This window comes from Gobio gobio (genome assembly GCF_949357685.1).
Source record: "Gobio gobio genome assembly, chromosome: 5".
NCBI classification, from domain to species: domain Eukaryota; kingdom Metazoa; phylum Chordata; class Actinopteri; order Cypriniformes; family Gobionidae; genus Gobio; species Gobio gobio.
The window spans coordinates 15572506-15592676 of record NC_137101.1 but is presented as its reverse complement, the minus strand read 5'-3'; the positions used below and the strand labels follow the sequence as shown (position 1 = coordinate 15592676).

General features: G+C 42.7%; 1 protein-coding gene across 4 annotated transcripts in view; it reads right to left on the bottom strand.

The window, feature by feature from the left end:
- Positions 1 to 17491, bottom strand: part of nrcama (neuronal cell adhesion molecule a) — a 68412-nt gene extending 50921 nt beyond the window's left edge. For all 4 annotated transcript variants that reach the window (XM_079816903.1, XM_079816902.1, XM_079816905.1 and 1 more), the window contains exon 1: positions 17341 to 17491. The gene's annotated coding sequence lies outside the window, so the exon portion shown is untranslated. The remainder of the gene's footprint in view (positions 1 to 17340) is intronic.
- Positions 17492 to 20171: the final 2680 nt, after the last annotated feature.

Here is a 20171-nt window from a genome sequence, read left to right as displayed (position 1 = left end):
GCGACCACCGCAGGTGGAAGGCTACTCAAACCTACCGTGTCCCGTCCAGAAGCCACACGTGGAGCTTCCAGAACGCTGGACGCGGGTGCCAAAAGGTGCCCCGTCTCTGAGTAAGGAGGTCCGGTCTCAGAGGAATAGGCCAGGGAGGGGCTGTCGCAAGGAGTAAGAGTTCTGGGAACCAGGTCTGGCCGTGCCAAAGCGGGGCGACCAAGACGACCTGCTCCTTGTCCTCCCTGATCTTGCACAGTACCCGTGCAAGAAGGCTCACTGGGGGAAACGCATACTTGCGTAGCCCTGACGGCCAGCTGTGCGCCAGTGCATCCGTGCCGAGGGTGCCCTCGGTCAGGGAATAATACAGGGAGCAATGGGAAGAGTCCTGGGAGGCAAACAGATCTACCTGTGCGTCGCCGAACCGTTCCCATATCAGCTGGATCGTCTGGGGGTGGAGTCTCCACTCTCCGGGGAGAGGCTGAAACCGTGAGAGCTCGTCGGCTGCACAGTTCAGGTCTCCAGGGATGTGGACAGCACGAAGGGACCTCAGGCGCTTCTGACTCCACAAAACGAGATGGCGGGCGAGTTGAGACATACGGTGGGAGCGTAGACCGCCCTGGTGGTTGATGTACGCTACTACGGCCGTGTTGTCTGTCCTGACTAGCACATGTTGACCCTTCAGCAACGCTCGGAAGCGGTGCAGGGCGAACCGTACAGCCAGTAACTCGAGGCAATTGACATGCAGAAGGCGCTGGGGTCCTGTCCAGGAGCCCGCGGCTGCTTGTCCATTGCACATGGCACCCCAGCCCGTGGATGATGCATCTGTTGTCACAACAACATGCCGGGAAGCTCGTTCTAAGGACACTCCAGTCCGTAGAAACTTGAGGTTCGACCACGGGGTGAGTGTCTGTAAGCAGGCCCGGGTCACTGGGACCCGGAGCGTGCCAGACCGCCATGCCCATCTCGGGACTCGATCGCGTAGCCAGTGCTGAAGCGGTCTCATATGAAGCAATCCGAGCGGCGTTACCGCGGCTGCAGATGCCATATGCCCCAGGAGCCTCTGAAAGTGTTTCAGTGGAACCGCACTCTTGCCCTCGAGTTGTCGAAGGGAAGTCAGCAGAGACTGCGCGCGCTCGCTCGAAAGCTGCGCGCACATGGCGACCGAGTCGATATCCATACCGAGAAAAGAGATCCTCTGCGCGGGGCAAAGTTTGCTCTTCTCCCAGTTGACCCGAAGGCCCAGACGGGCTAGGTGATGGAGCACCAGATCTCTGTGTCCGCAAACCTGCTCTCGAGAGGGACCCAGTATGAGCCAGTCGTCGAGGTAGTTCAGGATGCGGACCCCGTGCTGCCGAAGGGGCGCAAGGGCTGCCTCGGCAATCTTCGTAAAGACGCGAGGGGACAGAGATAGCCCGAATGGTAGAACCGCGTACTGATATGCCCGCCCCTCGAAAGCAAACCGTAGGAACGGTCTGTGTCGAGGCAAAATGGAGACATGGAAGTAGGCGTCCTTCAGGTCGATCGCTGCAAACCAATCGTGTGGACGAACGCATTCGAAAAGGCGTTTCGCTGTCAACATCTTGAACGGAAACCGGTGAAGGTAACGGTTCAAGACGCGCAGGTCCAGGATTGGCCATAGCCCACCGGTCTTTTTGGGTACAATGAAGTACGGGCTGTAAAACCCGCAATTCATCTCGGCTGGAGGGACAGGTTCGATCGCACCCTTCGCCAGTAGGGTGGCAATCTCCGCTCGCATGACGGGGGCGTTGGCCCCGATCATGGTGGAACGGACTCCCCGGAAGCAGGGAGGAACCTGCGCGAACTGAATCGCGTAGCCGCGCCTGACGGTCCGCTCGACCCAGCGGGACAGCCCTGGAAGCTGAAGCCAGACATCCAGAAACTGCACCAGCGGGGTCATACGGTGTACAGACGTACCCGGTGTGGGCTTGCAGCGATTGCAGCGTCACCGGCCCGGACATGGGAGGCTGTGGGGCGTCCCGGTGCGGGGGCACGGTTGACAGCTGCGTCCTGACAGAGGAGACCAGGGAAGGACGCGCGTTCCACTGGGGTCTGCTCTGCCAGGAGGCTAGCGACAGAGTGGGATGCGAGTGGCGGGACCCGTGGGTGGCGCGCACCGTCATCACCGGACTCTGTGGGCTCAGGGATGGGAGTGTTAATTCTTTCTTTGACCAACATAGGGTGCTGCTGACCCGGGGGCCAGCAGCTGAACAAAGGATTCTCCCCCGGCCCTCCACCGGGGGAAGGAGTGGTCCTGCTACCATCTCCTCGAAAGAATTTCCCATCCCTGAGCCGTCCGTCTCAGGAGCGCCGCTTGGCCTGGCGTTTAGCGGGGCGCGGGGCGGCCTGAGGGGACTTGGACGCCTTCCTACGGCTTCCTCCGCGACCCGGCCCGGGTGAAGGCTGCTGCTTGGACCGGGTGGGAGGGGCGGGAGCCTTAGGAGGGCGTCCTCGGCGTGGAGCAGACTGAGGCGACTGTGCCGGCGGCTGGGTGGAGGCAGCAGCTGGCCGCCGGGGCAGTACGTGTTTGATTGCCTCAGTCTGCTTCTGGGCGATTGAGAACTGTTGGGCAAAGTCCTCAACCGCCCCGCCGAAGAGGCCGGCCTGGGATATGGGGGCATCGAGGAACCGGGTTCGCTCGGTGTCCCGCATATCGGCCAGGTTCAGCCACAGGTGACGCTCCTGGACCACATTTGTGGACATCACTTGACCCAGGGAGCGTGCGGTCACCTTCGTCGCCCGGAGAGCGAGGTCGGTGGCGGCACGCAGCTCATTTAAGAGCCCCGGATCAACTCCACCCTCGTGCATGTCCTTGAGGATCCTGGCCTGGTAGACCTGAAGGATCGCCATGGCATGCAGCGAAGCGGCAGCCTGCCCCGCGGCTCTGTGCGATTTCGACACCAAGGTTGATGTGAATCGACAGGCTTTGGAGGGGTGCTTAGGATCACCACGCCAGGTTGAAGCGCTCTGAGGACACAGTTGCATCGCAACAGAACGTTCAACTGGAGGGACCCCAGTGTACCCTTTAGCTGCCGCCCCATCGAGGACGGAGAAGGCGGAGGAAGTCACCGAACGGTCACGGGAAGACAACGGGGACTTCCAGGACCGCGTGAGTTCCTCATGCAGCTCGGGAAAGAAAGGTATTGAGGGCAAGGACTGACGGGTGTCAGCGCGAGCCCCCAAAAACCAATCATCGAGCCTTGAGCGTTCGGGACAGGGTGGAGGGTTCCACACGATCCCTAAACTCGCGGCTGCCCGAGACAACATGGCTGTCAGCTCTGGATCTGACTCGGGCAATGCTGGCACGCCCGAGGGCGGCAGCACAGCCGAGTCATCATCTCCAGAGGACTCGAGCCCACCTTGTGATGCGGTGATCGACATCGCATCCTCCTCCGGAGCGCCAAATGAGATGCGCGGGGGGGCCGGAGCCGGCCCCGCGATCTGCATCTGAACGCTCGCGGGTTGCAATGTGCAAGACGGGGGTGTGGCCCGAGGCATGAGCGTCGGGGCTTTGTTCCACACCGTAACCGTCAAGTCACCCTGACCACCAGCCGAAGTACTGGGCCTCTGGGACTCAGTAGATCGGGGTGTGGTAGAGGGGACTCTCACTTCAGTACGAAGGTCATGGAGTCTTGACCGCAACATTGCGATGGTCATGTTCCCGCAGTGAGAACATGACTCATCCGCGAACGCTGTCTGAGCATGCTGAAAGCCCAAACATACCAGACAGTGTTCGTGCCCATCAGAGGAGGAAAGCAACCGACCACACCCAGAAGTACACGGACGAGACATCCTGAAAAGGACGCGTCACGTGTAAGCTCTTTTATGAGAGGAAAGCCTCGCAGAGAACGCCGAAGCGCCCAGGGACCACACACCAGCTGTCTAGCGGACCACTGCGCAGATCAGCAGGCAGGCAGTATGATGATCACTGGAACGCGCCGTAACACCAACGCCTCTGGAAAGCTGCTCGTCTCGAAAGCTGTCGATGACTCAGATCAGGCTTGTAGGAGTGAAGAGATCCTCTTGGCTCCAAAGCAGAAACATAATGCGATGTTCGCAGCGTACTTCCTTATATACCCACGAGGTGGGGCGGAGTTACGCATGCAAATTCCGCATGCCCATGGCATTGGCACTGCCATTGGGCGCTGTTGAATACGATGAAGATGATTGGCTTCTAAGCGAAACCCCCATTCGTTAGTCACTAACGTACGTCGTAGTGACTGAACGAAAGGGAACTGTCTATATTGCCGCTCTACTGCCTACAACACAATCACGGACTGTTACCTGCACTAAACCAATCCTTAAGTCCTAATCATAGCATGTATAAAAAGTCTTGGACATAAACACAATGCATCAAGACCGCATTTACACTGCAGGTCTTGACGCACAATTCCGATTTGGTTACTATATCCAATTTTTAAAAGCATCTTGTATCCAATATTTGTATTTACACTATATACTGGCGAAACAGAAGACGTTCTGACCCGGAAAAGGAAGTAAAACGGCGCTAAATGCAATGGATGCCGACGAAATGATTACACTGTACAGTGTCTTCGCCCCAAAGGCTTAAAAGACATGAAACCTCCGCATTACCCCACATTACCCCACTGTGTCATACCTTCGTCTTCCATCGCGTCATTAGAGTCATGTGATCGCAGTTCGTGTCCACCAATAATGTCATTTCGCAAAACATTTTGTGAGAGAACGCTAAATTTCTCAGAGGAACGCAAAACATTTTGCAAGAGAATGCAAAATTTCTTGGTGAAACGCAAAACATTTTGTGAGAGAACGCTAAATTTCTCAGGGGAACGCAAAACATTTTGTGAGTGAACGCAAAATTTCTCAGGGGAACGCAAAACATTTTGTGAGAGAACTCTAAATTTCTCAGGGGAACGCAAAACATTTTGTGAGAGAACTCTAAATTTCTCAGGGGAACGCAAAACATTTTGTGAGAAAACGCTAAATTTCTCAGGGGAACGCAAAACATTTTGTGAGAGAACGCTAAATTTCTCAGAGGGACACAAAACATTTTAAGAGAACGCAACATTTCTTGGTGAAACGCAAAACATTTTGTAAGAGAACGCAAAGTTTCTTGGGGAAACGCAAAACAATATTGTGAGAGAATGCAAAGTTTCTTGGGGAAACGCAAAACATTTTGTGAGAGAACGCAAAATTTCTCAGAGGAACGCGAAACATTTTGCAAGAGAATGCTAAATTTCTTGGTGAAACGCAAAACATTTTGTGTGAGAACGCTAAATTTCTTGGGGAAACGCAAAACATTTTGTGAGAGAACGCTACATTTCTCAGGGGAACGCAAAACATTTTGAGAGAACGCAACATTTCTTGGTGAAACGCAAAACATTTTGTAAGAGAACGCAAAATTTCTTGGGGAAATGCAAAACATTTTGTGAGAGAATGCTAAATTTCTCGGGGGAACTCAAAACATTTTGCAAGAGAATGCTACATTTCTTGGGGAAACGCAAAACATTTTGTGAGAGAACGCTAAATTTCTCAGGGGAACGCAAAACATTTTAAGAGAACGCAACATTTCTTGGTGAAACGCAAAACATTTTGTAAGAGAACGCAAAGTTTCTTGGGGAAACGCAAAACATTTTGTGAGAGAACGCTACATTTCTCAAGGGAACGCACAAATTTTGAGAGAACGCAACATTTCTTGGTGAAACACAAAACATTTTGTAAGAGAATGCAAAGTTTCTTGGGGAAACGCAAAACATTTTGTGAGAGAACGCTACATTTCTCAGGGGAACGCAAAACATTTTGAGAGAACGCAACATTTCTTGGTGAAACGCAAAACATTTTGTAAGAGAACGCAAAGTTTCTTGGGGAAACGCAAAATATTTTGTGAGAGAACGCTACATTTCTCAGGGGAATGCAAAACATTTTGAGAGAACGCAACATTTCTTGGTGAAACGCAAAACATTTTGTAAGAGAATGCAAAGTTTCTTGGGGAAACGCAAAACATTTTGTGAGAGAACACTACATTTCTCAGGGGAACGCAAAACATTTTGAGAGAACGCAACATTTCTTGGTGAAACGCAAAACATTTTGTAAGAGAACGCAAAGTTTCTTGGGGAAACGCAAAACATTTTGTGAGAGAACGCTACATTTCTCAAGGGAACGCAAAACATTTTGAGAGAACGCAACATTTCTTGGTGAAACAAAACATTTTGTGAGAAAACTCAAAACCATTCACTTCTTATATTTCCTTTCATCTCATATTTTTTTTCCCACCACCATGACCCTTTAGGTGGTCCGTGAGTTACCAAATAAACTTTAGAAGGATTCATAAAGGTTTGTATGCTTCAAAAGTTGCTCAAAAACACATTTGAGCCCTATTAACCACACTGTCAGAACAAAAGCATAAAAGCCGAAGAGATGTTACAGTCTGGAGTCAAGTGAAAAAGTTAGTCATACTGTACGTAGGAGGGCCCACATGCCTGAGTGTTTTCGATATTTATACCTCATAAATCATATGTCAGGAGTGACACTGTTATTCAATATAACTATACTGCATTGATCGCCTGCACAGCGGTGAGTTCAGACAATTCAAGCCTCTCTTTCTCCCAGCAAGTCTCCAGTCTTTCACCGCTCTATTCATATGTTCATTCTGTTCTTCAGACTGAACACCCGCCAGACCCTGTCAATCTGAATTCAGTGGAAGTATCAGGGAGCTCATAAAACACAATGTACGCATGGAACTGACATTATTTATACACTATAAACTGCAATTCATTTGTGGGACATAAAACAAAAAGGCGTTCAGTTTACACAAACTTCTGTTAGGCTCAATTAACTCTTTATTAATTAGAAATAAACAAACAAGCTTTATTTAATTTGTTCTATTTATATAGGTTTGAAAAAGCTAAATGAAATCTTTTCAAATATTTAACCCGCCCATTCGTTTCCCTGTAATCTTACTAAACTTGAACAATGTAACTGACACACGTTTGTTTCATTTTTAAAAGAAAAGATAAAGAGGCACATGACTCCAGTAACATATTTTTGGAGAAACTAATACTAAAAATGTCGGGCTTTCCCTAAACTGATATTATTTTAAGAGTTAAAGAGGATCAGAAAGACAAAGAAAGGTGAAAAAAAGCTCAGTTTAAGGTGTCTGTATTAGTTTCAGAGGGTGTGAATGCGAATGAGGACAGACATGAAAATGAAGTCGTCTAAGAGTGATTTAAGGAAGTAAAATTGTACAAGATATTCATTTTTAGAGACACATTTGCATGATGGTAGACATGATCAGAAATAATTAAGAATCTATTCATCTCAAATTCTGAATCCTCAAAAAACAAGGCAGTATCTGATAATCTGACAATATCAGAAACATGATGCCAGTAAGTTAAACTACTTAAATGTTCTTAGTTATTGTTGGTGGTTTGGTTTTCTGCAATAAAAGTGGGGCAAAACGCAATTTTTTAAAAACATTTTACCACCGAATAAGCCAAAAACAACTTAATATGTTAAACATAATCTAACCATATTTCTAAAACTCCTATTAGCAGTGCACTTACATAACTGGCAGAAAATAATCTTCAATTTGATATAGCTCATGTGAATGACTTTTCACAGATGACAAGGGATTCAGATATGAAGCTCAAAACATCATTAAAGTCTGCAGAAGCCTGTCTGGAGTGAGTCTCGAGTGCGCAGGGGAGTTTGAGGTCTTCAAAGCAGGAAGTTGGATTATTTTAGACCTCCATTGTGATTCACAGACATGCTATAGACAGAAACCAGCTGCCAAGGCTTTTTGGAAAACTTTAAAAGGCAACATGCTTGTGACTCACATTAGATCAACATTAAACCCCCATCAAAGCATACAGGAGTGTTTGGAGAGTGTTTTGGAAAAAGGGAGGATACAGGGTTCAAGAGGGAGGCCAGGAGGACAAGAACAGAAACCTGTCCCACAGGAGCGAAATTTCACAGGGCTTGTGGGCGCCATGACCTCCGAGTTATTTACACCAAGTCATAAAATCAACACACATCTCTCCAAAGCAGCAAGCAGGCCACAGACCACAGCTCTCAAATACCCATAAATCAGCAGGGTTAAAGCACAATGATTCCATGCCAATTTAAATATTTCACATTTCTCCGTGGTTAGGTTGGTCGGACGTTAGACGCTTTGCAACTAAACGCACGTTCTTGAGATGACACTGATCTGTTGACGCTAAAACACAAAGAACCAGTGTCTGAAAAGGTTTCTTACTTCTTACTGACAACTTCAAAAATTTACATTATACAATTGCATTTATATCAATAGTTCATGACTATTTTAATGTATTTTAAAAATTAATTTATTCCTGTTGTGGCTTTCAGCAGCCATTAATTCAGTCTTGTGTCACATGATTTTTAAATAATTCTAATATGCTGAAATCTTTAGTTAAATCATTATAAATGTATAAATACATATACATTTACATACAAACTGTAAAAAAAAGTTGCTGTAAACATTTTTTAAGTACAACTAACTTGGATGTTTAAGTCATTGTAACTTTAAGCTGACTTCAAATAATGAGTTGAATCTTGTATAACTTATTTTGATGAGTTAAAGCAATGTAAAAACATATGTTGTCATAACTTATTGATAATATAATTTTTACAGTGCACACACACACACACACACAAAAATAAAGAATCATAATATTATCATGTGGTGATATCACCATTATATTTTATTGCTCTACTCAGATTCCCACTCCTAATGATTACTACAAAACCAAAGAATTACATCTTGAACAGTTATGATGAATTATGTTACCGAGGCATCATTTAATTACCGACACAGACACTGAGACCCGTGGGAAAATAAGAGGAAGTGATCATAAATGATCATTTTCTTCTTTAGCATGGGTGAGAGCGTATGAAACACCAGAATATAAAACGCACTTCGTCATAAATGGACCTGAAAACCATCCCAGGATAAAATGTTCCACAATTCAATCGTTTTTTCCAATAACTATGTTATGTAAAGAGACACTCTCTTGGTGTATGAGAGGACAGGGTGCTAACCTCGTCCTGAAAAATGACCAGCTTCTGCTTTCAATCACTGAATTAGCAGATGACATTATCAGGGTTTCAGTACATAGCCAGGCACAGAGAATAATGCCTCATCCAATCACTGGACTGAGAAAGCAGTGCATTGTGGGGCAGAGAGCACATCAGTCCTCATGATATAAGTGGGGAAATTGTTACTTGCTAGGGATATTGTTGTACAATTCATCTGGTAGCATTTTTTAAGCAATTCATTGCATTTATAAGCAGATATGCCTTTTTATCCAATAACGCACTTAGGTTGAACTCACTGTGTCCTCCATATCGGCTTCCATAATGGTTAAACATAAAAGATAACATTCCTTTCCCATAAACAGTCCTAGATTTGAACTCTGTAGCAAACCTCAAACGGAGCATATTTCCTCCTCTGCAAGAGCTTGTATTTGTGGTTAGTGTTGAAGTCAATGGATTGAAAGAGGACAAATGAACTAAGGGTACGTTTACACGACAACCATGTACTAAAAAACAGAAACTTTTTCATTTGCATTGTTCACGTACAGATGTCAAAACGATCCTCGTTCCGATGAATCTGCGAAAATGACTAAAAACGCTGTATTATTCATGCCAGGCCAGTAATTGCCGCTGTCACATTTTATAAAGAAACATACGTGCAAAAAGACTGGACGTGTAATACGCATGTACATGACCGCTTTCACAAATTCACATTTTTGTAGTTTACATAACGGTATGCAATTAAAACACGTTTTCAAATGTTCGCGCTTTCAGGCCCCTCAAATTAAATTCATGAGATGAGATGACAGTTGTAACTGAATAAAAGACAAAATGTACCATTTAACCTTATACAGCATAGTATAGCTAAGTACATATACATAAATATAGGTCAAATGTAAACATTTATCCAATGCATTTTTGCAGTGCTGCATTTTTCTCAGCTCATACGTCATAAATCATGCCAGACAGATGGAGCTGAAAGAGCTTATATATTAATCAGCACAACATATAAGTACTCCATATAGGAGGCAAACGCATGGCACATATTACTTGCAAATTTCATCACCCAAATTACAGTGCTTTATAAAGTGATTCAATTAGAAGCCTTCAACTTTTGCATTGACTAAAATAACACATTTATCATACAGCACATGGAATAAATCACTTCTGCTAAGAGAAACGAGTCACTGTATAAGCAGTCTGTCATGTAATATTGCTGATCACAGCTTCTTTCAGTTAGACCAACAATTCTGAAGGAGCAAAATCAGTCACAACCCATCAGAATCCAATAATTATTGCTTCTAGAAAACATATTTAATCAATAATATTCATACTCTGACAGGGTCCCATCAATAGTTGTGTATTCACCAATTTTCTGCAAAATGTTCGCAGCCAAATCCAATCCTTTCACTGATTTTTCAAAGTTGTAAATGAAACAAAGATTCAAAATTTCACATTTAATTCAATGCCAATTACTTGCCATTTCTCTGTAATTGTTTGTAAAAACTAGCAATTTCTGAGAGAAAACTGTTTCTACACCAGTTATTTTTCAGGGAAAATGTCATGTTTAATTCAATGCGTTACTTGTCATTTCTTTTTAATTATTTGTGAAACTTACAAGAAATGTCACCTCTTTTTTTCCCGGTAGGAATCCACTAGCCTGACGTCGTCATACTCAGAGTCTAGTCAGAATATGAGTCTGATAATTTCTCCATTGGATTGTGATTATGGGGCGTGTTTCAAACAAACCAGGAAAGAAAATGCCTCTGCACTCAATTTTGGCTAGGCCTACAACCAATCAGAGCAACGGAGTAAGTGACGTGTTGAGCGACGCATAGTTGTCAACAGAACTCAACTGCACGCACGCTGGAAGAAGTAGAAGAAGAAGATGATGAGTGTAAACGATCTTTGCCGGTGTTGTAAAAAGAATTTAAGGATACACGGAGTACTTACCAACACGATCATCATTTCTGAGAGAAATAGTAAAGGTGAATGCATATACGAACATCCATTCTCCGTTTAGGATTAGAACGAATTCAACCCAAGCGCTCTTTGGTGACGTGGATGGTTACGTTACTGTTGATCATCTGTCCATCATCGTATAAAGCCCGCCCTGACAGTTTGATTGGTCCGAACAGCTCTGGTTCAAGTATAGTTGCTCCACAACGGATCAAGTCCAGACCGAACTTTCCGACCTCAAATGTTGAGGGCGGGGCTATACGTTCGGCTGGCATCCAGGCTAGGAATCCACGTAATCAGGAATTACATGTGAAGGCAAAAGATTTCCCAACTCAGATTTTGCAACAGATTCAAGTTGTTCACAAAGATTTGCTGCTTGGACCAACCGAAAGCTTGACCTACACTATTTAAAGGGTTAGTTCACCCCAAAATGAAAATTCTGTCATTAAAGGGATAGTTCACCCAAAAATGAAAATTAGCCCATAATTTACTCGCCCTCAAGTCATCCTAGGTGTATATGACATTCTTCTTTCAGACGAATACAATCAGAATTATATTACAAAAGTCCAGGCTAATCCAAGCATTAGAATTTGATTCATAGTTGCTTTGTTTTTGAAGTCCATAAAAAATGCATCTGTCCATCAAATAACGTGCTCCACGCGGCTCCGGCGTGTTAATAAAGGCCTTCTGAAGCGAATCCACGCGTTTGTGTAAGAAAAATATCCATATTTAAAACTTTATCAAGTAAACTTTCGGCCGACCGCCTTCTGTGGAAAAGTGTTGAATGTTGAAAGTGAAACTCAAGATGCGTACGTGACATCGTGACGAGCCTACCTGGTCGCGTTAGTCTTTCGATCGGCAGGGGAACTTTCAAAAATGTTTCCATAAATTGATCAGGGAAGGCGGTCGGCCGAAAGTTTACTTGATAAAGTTTTAAATATGGATATTTTTCTTACACAAACGCATCAATTCACTTCAGAAGGCCTTTATTAACACCCCGGAGCCGTGTGGAGCACGTTATTTGATGGGCAGATGCACTTTTTATGGACTTCAATTAATCATTAATCCAATTCTAATGCTTGGATTAGCCTGGGCTTTTGTAATATATCTCAGATTTTATTCGTCTGAAAGAAGAATGTCATATACACCTAGGATGACTTGAGGGTGAGTAAATTATAGGCTAATTTTCATTTTTAGGTGAACTATCCCTTTAATTGACCTTTCGCAAAGACCCGCCCCCTTTAGTTACTGTTGCTATGTCCGACAAGCCATGGCTGTCTCATACCACACACATGTTCTCATGTAGAGAAAATACATCGCGGAGCAAAGAAGACACTGACAACACGCCGACAGACAGGACAGAGCAAGTTACTTTTGATATGAAACAAAGCCTAAACTTTGAAATTGTCATTTTTTTTTAAAGAAATTTAAACAATAAATACCGTTTTGTGGCTCTTTAATGTGTCGTGATCGCTCTAGCGCCTCAGTTAAAGCTGCTCGTGAACTGATTATCTCTTCCTTGTAGTTCATTGATAAGCACAAAATAAATACACACCGTTTTTCCAAGTTCAAGTCCACCGACGTTAATCTACTAACTCTCCTGACTGCTTTGTCGGACAAAACGGCAGATTCGGCGATGTGATTGGTCAGATCGCCTGTCAATCAAACTTGCGGCAAAGGGTGAATTATTCACCCTCATGTCGTTCCAAACCTGTAAGACCTTCGTTCATGTTCGGAACACAAATTACGATAGACAGCTCCATAGAGAGCAACTTAATTAACACTTTCAAGGTCCAGAAAGGTAGTAAAGACATCGTTAAAATAGTCCATGTGACGCCATTGGTTCAACCTTAATTTTATGAAGCGACGAGAATACTTTTTGTGCGCAAAAACAAACAAAAAGAATGACTTTATTCAACCATTTCTTCACGTCTGTGTCAGTCTCAGCTTGGTGAAACCGCAAAATTTCACTAATGCAACTGCATCTTAAAAACACAAATCACCAGCACAATCACATGTTGTCCATCTTCGGACTTGTTTGACCTTAATCTCCACTAATCGTTAATCAACCACGAGGAAGCAAATATAGTTCAAAGTCAGCTTATGGTTTTTTTTTAAGATAACACGTAAAGACAGGCATGTGAACAGAGATGTTACATGTGTCCATACTTAATAAATCTGTAATCCCGATGATATGCTATATTATGCAAGTCTGATCTGAAAGAAAATAGAGGAAAAAGTACGATACCAATATCAAAACACCTGTTATATTTCCACTGGCAATACCATGTCACAAAGACTATTGTTCACTAATCTACCACACCTAGCAAGTAAGCTAGAATTACACTAAGTTCATTGCGCTTCAATCAGGCTCAGAATCTACGATGCATTAAAATCAGGACACAAGGTACATGTGGCATATTTGCAGAGCAATTACGAGCATGCAAATGTCTAGGCTGCCATGCCAATGTCAGCTGGTGCAATGTGTCTATGTAAATATTCAGCATCTGAACTTAGTGAGTCACAAACAAACACTCCAAAACCACAGCAAAAGCTATGCATTTCCTTCCCTGTAATCCTCTCCTTGCATTATTGTCCAGTCATTCCATTCCAGATGGTAAAATAGTGCATGAGAAGGCAAAGGTCCATGATGAAGCACAGCTGGCTTGGTGGCACGTACCTGGTGCTTGTTGTGCTTCATTAGCAATGCTATTTATTTCCATCCAAGAACCCCCCTGAAAAAGCGTTTGATGTGGCTCCACCTGGACTCTGTGCATAATACAATTTCAAGGACGGGGCATAATTTTGATAAACAGCGACATAGAATTTTCTATTTAAAATACAATTCTTGACCTTCAAAAATCCACTAAATTCAGATTTCCTATCTCCTATCTAGATTTCCTATAGATGGATTTCATGGAGCAACGACAAAATGTGTGTAAATTATAATGAATTGTATCGAATCACGCCATACTGAGAAATTCAGAGCTAGTTAAGAATTATAAATCAAATTCAACTTCAAAATAATATAATATTTACACCCCAAAACATAAAGAGCCTGTTGACTGCTCCACAAATGGCTTTCTGTTCCTGTCTTCAGCTCTGATATCTCTCTCAACTGCATTACACGGGCATTCGCTCTCACACAGACTCATTTCTGTCGTTACAGCCCTATACAAATGCTAATTAAAAATTGCAATGAAAAGCTAAATGGGAAACTATTCTCATCTCACTAAGGGACTACACAAAGTAACAGCTGTTATGCACACGTGCATAGTAATATCCCATTGCCAGGGACATGAAAGTCCCATATTGTCGCATTCATTAATCATCATTCAGTTGTGTCGATGTTAGACCGCCTGCAGGTCATCTATGAAGCCATCAGAGCATTTAAAATCCAAGATAAATGGCAATGAATTAGTGCAGAGCAATAAACATCCATACGATAAATTATCCTACCAAACGACAGTGTAAACGTCAAAATGAAATACACTATATTGCCAAAAGTTTTGGTACGCCTGCCTTTACATGCACATGAAATTTAATGACATCCCATTCATAATCCTAATATGGAGTTGCCCCCCCCTTTGCAGCTATAACAGCTTCAACTCTTCTGGGAAGGCTTTCCACGAGGTTTAGGAGTGTGTTTATGGGAATTTTTGACCATTCTTCTAGAAGCACATTTGTGAGGTCAGGCACTGATGTTGGACGAGAAGGCCTGGCTCGCAGTCTCCACTCTAATTCATCCCAAAGGTGTTCTATCGGGTTGAGGTCAGGACCATACACACACACGGGCCAGTAAAGTTACTCCACACTAAACTTGCTCATTCAAGTCTTTATGGACCTTGCTTTGTGCTCTGGTGAGCAGTCATGTTGGAAAAGGAAGGGGCCATTCCTAAACTGTTCCCACAAAGTTGGGAGCATGAAATTGTATAAAAAAGCTCCTTTCACTGGAAATAAGGGACCAAGCCCAATAATACCCCCTCCACCAAACTTTATACTTGGCACAAAGCAGTCAGGCAAGTACCGTTCTCCTGGCAACCCCAAACCCATACTCATCCATCGGATTGCCAGACAGAAAAGCGTGATTCGTCACTTCAGAGAACACGTCTCCACTGCTCTAGAGTCCAGTGGTGACATGCTTTACACCACTACTTCATGAAGCTCTCTACACACTGTTCTTGAGCTAATCTGAAAGCCACACGAAGTTTGGAGGTCTGTAGTTATTGACTCTGGCACTAGAGGCACTGTGCGCCTCGGCATGTGCTGACCCCACTTTGTGATTTTACGTGGCCTACCACTTTGTGGCTGAGTTTCTGTTGTTCCCAATTGCTTTCACAATTTCACAAATGGACTTATTGCACAGGTGGCAACCGATCACGGTACCACGCTTGAATTCACTGAGCTCCTGAGAGCGACCCATTCTTTCACAAATGTTTGTAGAAGCGTCTGCATGCCTAGGTGCTTGATTGTATACACCTGTGGCCATGGAAGTGATTGGAACACCTGAATTTAATGATTTGGAGGGGTGTCCCAATACTTTTGGCAATACATTGCAGCATAACAGTGACTTAAAGGGATAGTTTACCCAAAAATGAAAATTCTGTAATCATTTACTCACCCTCAAGTTGTTCCAAACCTGTATAAATGTTGATGGGACCCCATTGACTTCCAAAGTAGGAAAAAAATACTATGGAAATCAATGGTGCTCATCAACTGTTTGGTTATATTCTTCAAAACATCTTCTTTTGTGTTCAGCAGAAATTCATACAGTGAGTAAATGATGACAGAATTTTTATTTTTGGGTGAATTAACCCTTTAAGCACAAACAATGAAGAGCTTTTCGAAGCGGTGACCTGAAGTGTGAACGTCAAAAGCAATAACTGCAAAAAACAAGGCTATAGACAATGTCCTGAAGAGTCATTTAAAAATATACCTCTAAATCTTATCACCAATCCTGATTAAATCATGTTTGTCATACAACAGCCTGTAACCTCATAAACAGATTACATTCTGGCACGTTTAGCATAATGATGCGTATTAATTTACACCTGAGGCCCATTAAAAACACTGAACATTGCAGTTGGCCTGTGTTTCCTCACTTGACAGAAAAGAACAAGTGTAGCTTTTTGCATTGTCCCTTTGTGGGTTTTCGATATTTTGGTCTTTCTTCATGCCTATAGTGACTGATATTGGAGCATTATTAAGCATGATGGGATAGCAAAGCAAATATTCTTATTTAATTTTCTCATAATGCTCAACCATTCGATTCAACCCGGAAACCCACGTCTTTGTAAGATCAAATAATATTTTTTATTGAATTCCCTGTAAAAAAAAAAAAAAAAAAAAAAAATATATATATATATATATTGTTGGTTTAATTAAAAAAATTAGGTTGCCTTAAAATGTTGAGTTAATACAATGAAAGAGATAATATTATGTTATCTGAACCACATCAGCTAAGAACCAACATTTGTTCCACATAGGTAAATGTTACAGCAATAGTTTGTTTGTTTATTTGTTTATTTTTAAACATTTTGCCAATTAAATGTTTATATTTTTTAATTGCAAAAGTTACAAAGCCTATAGAAAAGGAATAGAAAAATTGCTTAAATAATATTTAGTTTGATTTCCTGAAGGTTAATCATACATACCTCTATTCTACAATATATATTTTTTTAATATCTTTTTCATTTTCAAAGAGTTTAGGCCCCATTTGCACCATATTGATGGAAAATGCATATACACGCTTAAAAGACCTGGAATTATTTTTTTAAAAGCAACAAAGACATGAAAGAAAAAAGCAATAATGAAAGAGCCTTGTTCCCGTTGTCTTTTGTGGGGAATCCTATATGGCTGTAAACGGTTTTAATGCAATGACAGTCAGCAGGTCCATCTAGTTCTCAAATGAAAATGAATAAATACCTAATTCAAATATTTACATTTTAGAAATGCGCCATTATGAACAAATATTGAGGGTGAAGCCGGAGAATGACGGGAACACCTGCTGGTGACCGAGCAAGATTTCAATGAAACATGGATTTAATAATGGGCCGTTTATCGTGTCAATTCAACACGACACACAATGAAAGCTTCATTTTAAACGCCGTTCAAATTAAACGGGCAGGTTTCGTGGTATTTCAAAGAAACGCATCCTTTGTGAGCCCTGCCATATTGCCGTGAAAATCCGCATCATCATCGGTTGCCATGGGAGAAGCACGACTGGATGCTCCTCATCGACTCAAATACTGCACCTACTGCGCATTCTCCTTACAGAAAACGTCTCGCCACACACTCTGAGAGAATAAAGCTGCGTTCAAGATAATGAAACGTAAAACTCACCGACTGAAGCGATGAATCCTCGACCCGTCCGGTGTCATGAGATTGATGTACGTTTGGTGTGTTGTGTAGTGGGCGCGCACCGCAGCTCGTCTTTCTCCTCGAGCGCTCCTGCTGCTGTCAAACGCGCAGCGCCGTCACGCGCACGCTCAGTGCAGGCGCAGCTGCAGCGACACGAGAGAGACTAATCACCGGCTGAGGAGCTTCAAGCAGACCGGCGCAGGACACACACACACACAGATACAGACACCACTACTAGACACTACCGAGAACACCCTCTGTGTATTCTTAACGTAAAAATAATTATGGTTCAAAAGTGTGTTTGTTTATGAAAGAAACGCATATACTTGTATTAATAATGACAGATTGAATTGATAAAAATGTAACTTACAGTAAAGGCTCCACAAACAAATTCGCACGCACGCGCACGCACACGCACACACACGCACACACACACACGGGTAGGTTTAAGGGGTAGGGTTAGTGTAAGGGGATAGTATATACAGTTTGTACAGTAGCCTATAAAAACCATTACGCCTATGGAGAGTCAAGTCAAGGCAAGGCAAGTCTCCACAATGATGGCAATATCTAAAAAAATAAAAATAAAAACAGCTTATAAACCAGACTAAATTATGTTTTTTTGAAAACGTAAAAATACAGAGCGTTTTGTGTGATGGGCATAGGGGTAGGGTTAGTGTAAAGGGATATAATATACAGTTTGTACAGTATGAAACACATTACGCCTATGGAGAGTCCCCACAAAGATAGTAAACCAGACGTGTGTGTGTGTGTGTGTGTGTGTGTGTGTGTGTGTGTGTGTGTGTGTGTGTGTGTGTGTGTGTGTGTGTGTGTATATGTGTGTGTGTGTGTGTGTAAATAACAGTTTTCTTTTCCATTTCAGTAAAAGTACAGTCATGGAAAACAACCAATTCAACTCAAATCTACAATTTTCAGTCTACACAATTATCTAAATTACTTTGTCAAAGCCGTATTTAACCTTGTGTTTTTGTGCAGATGGATAGAGTTGCTTTGTGTTGTTTTTTCCCCTCAATGCAGGACATGATTTATGAAAGCTCAGTGGTTTGGCAATGAAAGTGAAAATGAGTATGTTAGTCGTCCCACTGAACCATTATTGTTTTCAAGAGTCCTGAATGTCATGGTACATTTGTAATATCAGCAAACAAGGAATATTAAGGTCTACAAAACACAGCAGATGACAAATAGTGACATAAGTATAAAAAGGATATGGAAGTAGTATGTTTACTGAACCAAAGAATAACAAACATAGTCTAGCATGTAGTGGGTGTGAAAATAAAGGACATGGAAACTAAAGTCTAACCAAAATTTTAAACAAGAAAGTATTTTTAAACAAGAAAGTCTGTACTGATAGGCTACCTAAAGTGCACTCTCAATACAATCGTAGCTCACGTCTCTCTGAGGTAACGCAGACTGGCTTTGTTTATACATCCTACTTCCTAAATTGGTTTGCAGATGGCCTTGAAAACGTATATCATCTAGAAATGATTCATACAGTATGTCCCAGAACCAACCGGTAGTTGCTTATACAGTCTGTTCTTTTTCCAGCAAGGGAATTTTTGAGAGGCTGAGAGCGAAAACTTTTTGAATTTTAAGTTCAAGGTAAATTGTACTTAATTTGTCTTCCGGGAAACATGTATCTTCCGTTGCTTCCAAAGGGCAGTACTAAATGAAAAAAAAATTCAGTCTTCATCCTGTTCAAAAATGTTCACCCCCAGCTCTTAATGTATCACGTTTCCTTCTGGCGCATCAGTGAATGTTGGAACCTTTTTGAATTGTCCTTAGTGTGAAAATATGGATCTCAAAATCATACAGTCACTGCTGGAAAGGGGTTCAAATAGGCAAAAGATGCTGGAAGACTGAAGAATTTGCAGGACCTGAAGGATTTTTCGGAAGAACGTTGGGCAGTTTATCGGCTCAGGACAAACAAGGGACTCATGAACAACCATCACAAAGCAAAAGACCAGTTGTGGATCATCCAGGTAACAAGACACAGTATTAAGAATGTATTAAGTATTAATTATAAGCTAGACTGTATTTATATATATATATGTGTGTGTGTGTGTGTGTGTGTGTGTGTGTGTGTGTGTAATCAATTTAAATGACATAATTTAAAAATAAAGTAACGGTTCTGACACTTGTATAAATCACTTCCATACCACAGGTGTAAAAGTGCATGAGTGTGATTCTTTGTGCTGATACAACCATGTTCGCTTCTTAGTAGTCTCTGAAAATATCATAAACCTTACAGTAGAGAACAGAAATGAGAGCTTGAAGTCCAACATTTTCAGTTCAGGATCTTCAGAGGTGAAGAAATGGTTGCTAGGGAACAGTTCTAGATTACATATAAGGGAATGAAATACCATAATCACACTTACATATATGAATTTGCCAAGTATATGAGAAAACATTCAGTACTATTTTGTGCAAGAGAAATAATATTTTTCCAGTTGAGTATATAATTGAAATAATTTTAGCGACATCTAAGTTACACTTGATGCAGAAGGTGTCAGAATGCTCTAGTCTGGTCTTCCATTACCTGTCTGAGAAGATTCTGGGAGGAGGTGATGCAAGAGTTGAATCAGACATGGTCCTATCTGCTCTTAGAGTGTAAAGCTCCTCGATCGATGGAAGTAATAACCATTGACCTTGTCAGCTGTAGCATCTGTGTTTATGGATTACAAAGAAAACTGCAGTGACTGCGTAACAGTAACAAAACTGGACCGGATGCAATACAGATTAGAATCTGTTAAATAAAGCAGGCATTTCCAGTGCAGTCCGCTGTCTCACATGTACAC